The following is a 6000-nucleotide window of genomic DNA, read 5'->3' as shown; positions in this document are numbered from 1 at the left end:
TTCCTGCTGCAGACTTACCAATAATGATGTTCCTTAATGTAACCAACCAGACCTGGCCGGTATTTAAATATATAAGTTAAATGCCACAGACGGTAATAACAATGATCACTTTTACAAGCAGTTTTATTTATAATACAAAACTTCTAATTCCACGTAACATGATAAAATATTTAAAATACTATGGCAAACCTCATAATGTAGAAAAATATTTATACTCTCATGACAAAATCACAGGGCTCCTTAAAAGGGGCCTCTGGAATTGTGAAGGATATACAACCACTGGAATGCAACCCCACTTCAACACAGCAATCACAGCACACAATACAAGGTGCCACGTCACAAGAATATCCCACCACCGCACCAGTGCCAGTCGCACCCACAAGGGAAGCCCCTGTGCTGCCGAGAGTCAGAAAGGATGAAACTACAAAGAGAGGAAACAAAATTAATCATACATTCACAAAAATAAATTAAAATAATAATGATGAATAAAAACCCTCAAATCATTACACAAATACTAATAGTAATCATAAATCACTTATACAATTAGAAAAGGGTAATTTACCACAAAAATCAAAATATAAAATAGTAACAATAGTCATGCTCGACCTGTAAAACAAACACTAAATATGAATTCCTTAAATCAACCCTTAAATTAAATTAGAGGTTTTACCAAATTAAGAAATACCTTTAAAATATATCTGGATCTAAGAAAGACAGAATTAAAACCAACCGGTTGTTTCTTCTATTAAAAAGGAACCTACAAAACAACCTTTATGAGCAAAAACTTCTTTTAGCATATTAACAGAAAGACTTATTAATACTCATTACCTCTAACAAGCATTTCGCTCATACATCACTCATACTCTTTGAAGACTCTGTCGTCAGGCCAATCACCATTAACACGCACGGTTTTGTGAAAGATGACAACAACATTGAACACTTTTCTTTCTACCCCTTTAACCTACTAATTTCTTTATAAATTCTCATTACCTTAACAATAAAATCCGTACATAAAGATGCCTTATACCCACATTAAATTAAATGAACAGTCACCTATAGACACACAAACAATTCTAAACATAAGCGATCAACCAGAGATGGGGACTCGAGTTTGAGACTCGGACTCGAGTGCGACTTAAGTCGCACACACAGTGACTTCAGACTCGACTTCAGACTCGACCCTCAAAGACTTCAGACTCGACTCGCACGACTCGTGAACAATGTTTATTTTTAGGAAACGTCTGATGAGCTCGCTGTCATAGCTCCCTCCGTTACCTACAACCTGCCCACGACGTAACACGTGATGTATTTGCTCCTCGCGCGCGGCCGCGAACATACATGTCGACTGTCCCTGCAGGCAGCTGCTGCTGTGGCATTCATCTGAAGCTATGGGTAGTGCTGTGACGGATCCGCGGTTCAGCTCGCATGCGATTTGCGGATTAATATGCAATTTAAATACGGTACGTTTATCATTAACGTGTTTCTAAGGCTTGCAATTGTTTAAATGGTTAAACAATTTAACCGCAAAAATGGGCTCAAGTGAGCAGATTTCTGTACGCACATGCGGTTCAGTGTATCCGGTCTGGCTCCAGTCAGGTCCAGGGTTGCGCAACTTTGTGTCATACTGTACCTGCCGAACTGCGCGATCCGATCGGCGTATGAAATCAAATTAATACTATAGCGGATCTAGAGTGACTGGGGAGCAGACTGTGGCGCCACAAGAACCCACAGGCGAGTGACAACAAAGTACCGCGAGAGCGATTTCAGTTATCACATGGAGAAATCTGCTTTGAATCGCTCTCGCGGTACTTTGACATCACCAAGAGGTCTGCTTAGCGCCAAATGAACTCGAACCTGCAGTGTAGCTGCTCACGCGACACTGTAAACAAACAGGAATTGTCCATATGGAGAAGTGAACGAGTGGAGCAGTGCTTCAACATGAAATCCGAGAGTTAACAACGCACATGTGAGTAAACAACATTTAAATCATCAGTCCAGTTTAATAGATAAGGTTTCAAGTGCAATAAAATAAGCCCGTGATTATATCCTGATGGTTTAGCTGCCTTCAGCATGTTTGCTTGTGCTTCACAGTGTTAAACTTCCCTTCTCTGTGTTCATTTATATATCTACGTTCAAGATGTATATGATCTTAAACTTCTGTGAGGAAATTCATGTCTGCGTTGATGTTCAGTTCAGACTTGCAAATTAAAGATAATTTTCTTCACTTTGGTTTTGGTGTCTAATATTAGGCTACATGATGGTCTTGTAATAATAAAAGTAAAAGCCTATTTTTATTTTTAGACAATGCTTGTATTATATGCAAAAAATAAGCTTTTTATATCAATGACTATGCAAATTAGAGTTAATTCATGGTCATCTTAAATGTGTATTAATTAAAAACATTTACACCATTAAATTACACATGGTAATGTTATCAATAGTTGTCAGATAATAGCTATTGAAAGAGTGGATATTTTTCTTCTTCAATGCGTGTGTTAGCCACGGATTGAAGATTGTAAACAGTTTATTTAATTTTAATTAACAGTTGAGTAAGTTTTGGCCCCAAGTTAGATGTTAATTAACACTAAACCAGTCTAAAAATCAGTCCAGTTTCCCCAGTTGTAACCCATTGGCTGTTTAACTCTTTTTTTTCTTATAATAAATTGACATGTTGATAACACATTCAGTTTATGTGTTTATGAGTACACTTTCAGAATGCTCTGTTACATGAAGATCCATACTGTATGCATCTGTGAGTGTGAGTGGTGCGTGGCGCTGGGGCGAGTGTCATAAGGGTGAGAGGGAAAAATCACAGTATACTCACTACAAAATTCTAGACTACACCACTGACCTTACTTAATGTGCAACTTTGTTTTTTTTATATATGTTTATAATTTATTTTTGTTATTAGAGGTTTATTTGTTACAACGAGACTTCAGACTTGACTTGGACTCAAGCTCAAAGACTTCAGACTTGACTTGGACTCGAGGTCAAAGACTTCAGACTTGACTCGGACTCGAGCTCAGAGACTTGTGAACATCTCTGCGATCAACTACTTGACATTAATTAGCTGGCTTACTTAAAATATACCCCTCCATAGTCATAGAGACCACATTACCTGAAGATCGACAAGCTTGTTTGTAGACCTGACAAATGAGGTGAAAGCAATCCACACTACTAGGAGTCTATTTATAGTACCTACAGACAGCGTGAAGCGCAAATATGTCTGACTAAGCGGTGTGTACATACAGCGATGGTCGGGCAAATTGTAATTTCGAGCCATGCGATAAGTTATTAACATAATTTACAAGTTCCTGTTACTTAACAGTGCTCACTTTGTTTGACGTCTTTGTTGGAAACTGTAGCGGGACAGGCTGCATCTCGCTCGGCATCCTCTCTGACTTGGGGTGTGGGAGGTGGATGTAGCGGACGAGAGCGCTTGGCATTCGTTAGCTGAGCTGCTGGCTAACAACACTGATGTTGATTACTATCGTTAGCTTGAACTGCTAGCTAAAAACGGGGATGTAGCGTTGCGATGTTGTTTGTAAATCTGAAAAAAGGTTTCAGTAGTTCGCTTCATTAATGATGGCAGGCTGTGAACCAGGTAGTGATTGACAGTTCTCTAATCCAATTGCGTTGGGCATTGTCAGATGGACGGCAACCTAGCCCAATGGCGTTCAGGCGAATCATATTTCAAAGGAATCCGGTGCCTCGGTCCTCCTGTCGCATAGTAACTTATTTTACTGAGCGTTTTAGGGTATATTTGCGTTTATTCACATCATGTGATTGGATTAGCTACAAGAGAAGTGGAAATGCGCCGTATACCTGCGTATACTCTGCACTAAATCACTGTTTAGAAGTGGGTATACGCAAATCCGACTGAAAAAGAAGTGAGAATACTGCCTTATACCTGCGTATACCCTGGACTACATACCAAGTAGTCGGTGCGGGGGGGGGGGGGGTACATTACAGATTATTTAAAATATAATACTATCTTTCTTGCTGGTAAATGAAATTAATAAAGACAACAAACAAAAGTGTTAATTCTGAACATTTCATATTTATTTTAATCTGAATGATGTGATGATATTGGGGGGGTTATATTAACTGGATTTGATTTTTCAGGGGGGTCATGACCCCCGTAAAAATTACGCGCATGCTCCTAATTAATATATTGTACCTTCTTAAGCATTAATGGATGTTTAATTTTTTTATCATAGTTATGTATGCGTCTGCCCATCACCCTCTTTGTGAATAGATGAATATCAACATTATATAGTTGCAGTTTCCAGGACAGGGTTAAGAATAATCCAGCAATAGGCCGTGCAACCGCAAAACGTGATTGATCAGAATCTGAGCCATCTCCTTGGCAGAAGGGAGTTTAGGTAACGGAATAAAATCAAGAGCAATATGAGACCAGGGGCGGGAGGGGACGGGTAAAGGCTTAAGCGGACCATGGGGGGGTTGTTTAGACGCTTTATTACAAGCACAGACTGAACAGGCTAATACAAACTGTCTGACGTCTGTAGTCTTTGAAAACCACCAAAAACGCTGGCGGATGGCAGCCAGCGTTCTCCGAATACCCGGATGGCCGACAAATCTAGACCCGTGACCCCACCGGATGCCATTGCAACATAAATGCTCAGGAACCCCCTCCGGGAGAATGGTTTCGGTCCGCTTGACATCGGAACCATCGAACAGATGGGAGAGAGCATCGGGTTTAATATTCTTGGAGCCTGGCCGGTACGAGAGGGTGAAGTTAAAATGGTCGAAGAAGAGTGTCCAACGAGCCTGTCTAGATGTTAACCTTCTGGATGTATTCTAAGTTCTTGTGATCCGTCCAGACCAGAAAGGGCTCCAAGTTTCCCTCCAACCAGTTGCGCCACTCACCTAAAGCGAGTCTAAATGCCAACAGCTCTCGATTACCTATGTCGTAATTTCGTTCTGCTGGGTTCAACCAATGAGAGAAAAAGGCGCAAGGATGGACTTTACCCGTCAATAGAAAAGACAAAACGGTGCCTATGCCGACATCAAAAGCATCCACTTCCACAATAAATTTGTTAGCCGGATCAGGAATAGAAAGGACGGGAGCAGAGATGAAACTGGTCTTTAGGGCATCAAAGGCTTCCTGAGCCTCACTATTCCAACGGGAACAGGTTTTAGAGGAAGTGAGAGCGGTAAGAGGTTTAGCGATCTGACCAAAATTTCTGATGAAACTGTCGTGGATTTTTTCAGGAGAATCAGAGACAATAATTTGGATAATTTGTATGTCACTGTTTCAGGGACTACAGATGAAATGTAGCTTGTAGCTAATTCTGGTATGGCTGAGTGCCATGCACTGTCCATGTCAAATAAACAAATAAATGAAAAAATGAAAAAACATTTATACTAATCTGTAAGATAAAACACTCAAAATTTCTCTACCATATATCCCCCCTTCGGAAACTAATCTTTTTCGATAACCACCCTGCAAATACGTCTGCTGATACCAGAGAAGCCGGGCTAGGTACTTTAAAGGAGACATATCATAAATCCACTTTCTTAGCTCTTAAATGCATTTTGTTGTATATTTGTAGTGTTTAGAAGTACATAAAAGTTGAAATTAGTCTCTTCAGGTGCTTTGTTGATATCTTTATATTCTGTTTTGGTCATATTTTCCAACCTGTTCTGATTTTTCTATTATCTATTACGTTTTTTGAACAATTACGTCACAGTATTTGCCAAATAAGGACATCGACTCCCAGCCCAACACTATGAGCAATCCGCCATTTTCTATTTCTCGCTGCGATATTGTAGTCCAAGCTCAAGGATGCATAAGTTACGAGAGAGTAAATCAAAATGTTCGGTTGTTGAACCTGTGCCTGGTTGAGTTTTATTTTTCACTGAAATGTCATTTTTTTGTGCGCAAAGCACTTCAAGGATAACTATTTCACCAATCTCCACCAGTATAAAGTAGGATTTCTGATAGACTTCGTCTGATTGAGGGGTCAATTACTCATA

The sequence above is a fragment of the Paramisgurnus dabryanus genome, chromosome 15 (genome assembly GCF_030506205.2).
Source record: "Paramisgurnus dabryanus chromosome 15, PD_genome_1.1, whole genome shotgun sequence".
In the NCBI taxonomy this organism is placed as follows: domain Eukaryota; kingdom Metazoa; phylum Chordata; class Actinopteri; order Cypriniformes; family Cobitidae; genus Paramisgurnus; species Paramisgurnus dabryanus.
This window is presented reverse-complemented; position numbering follows the sequence as displayed.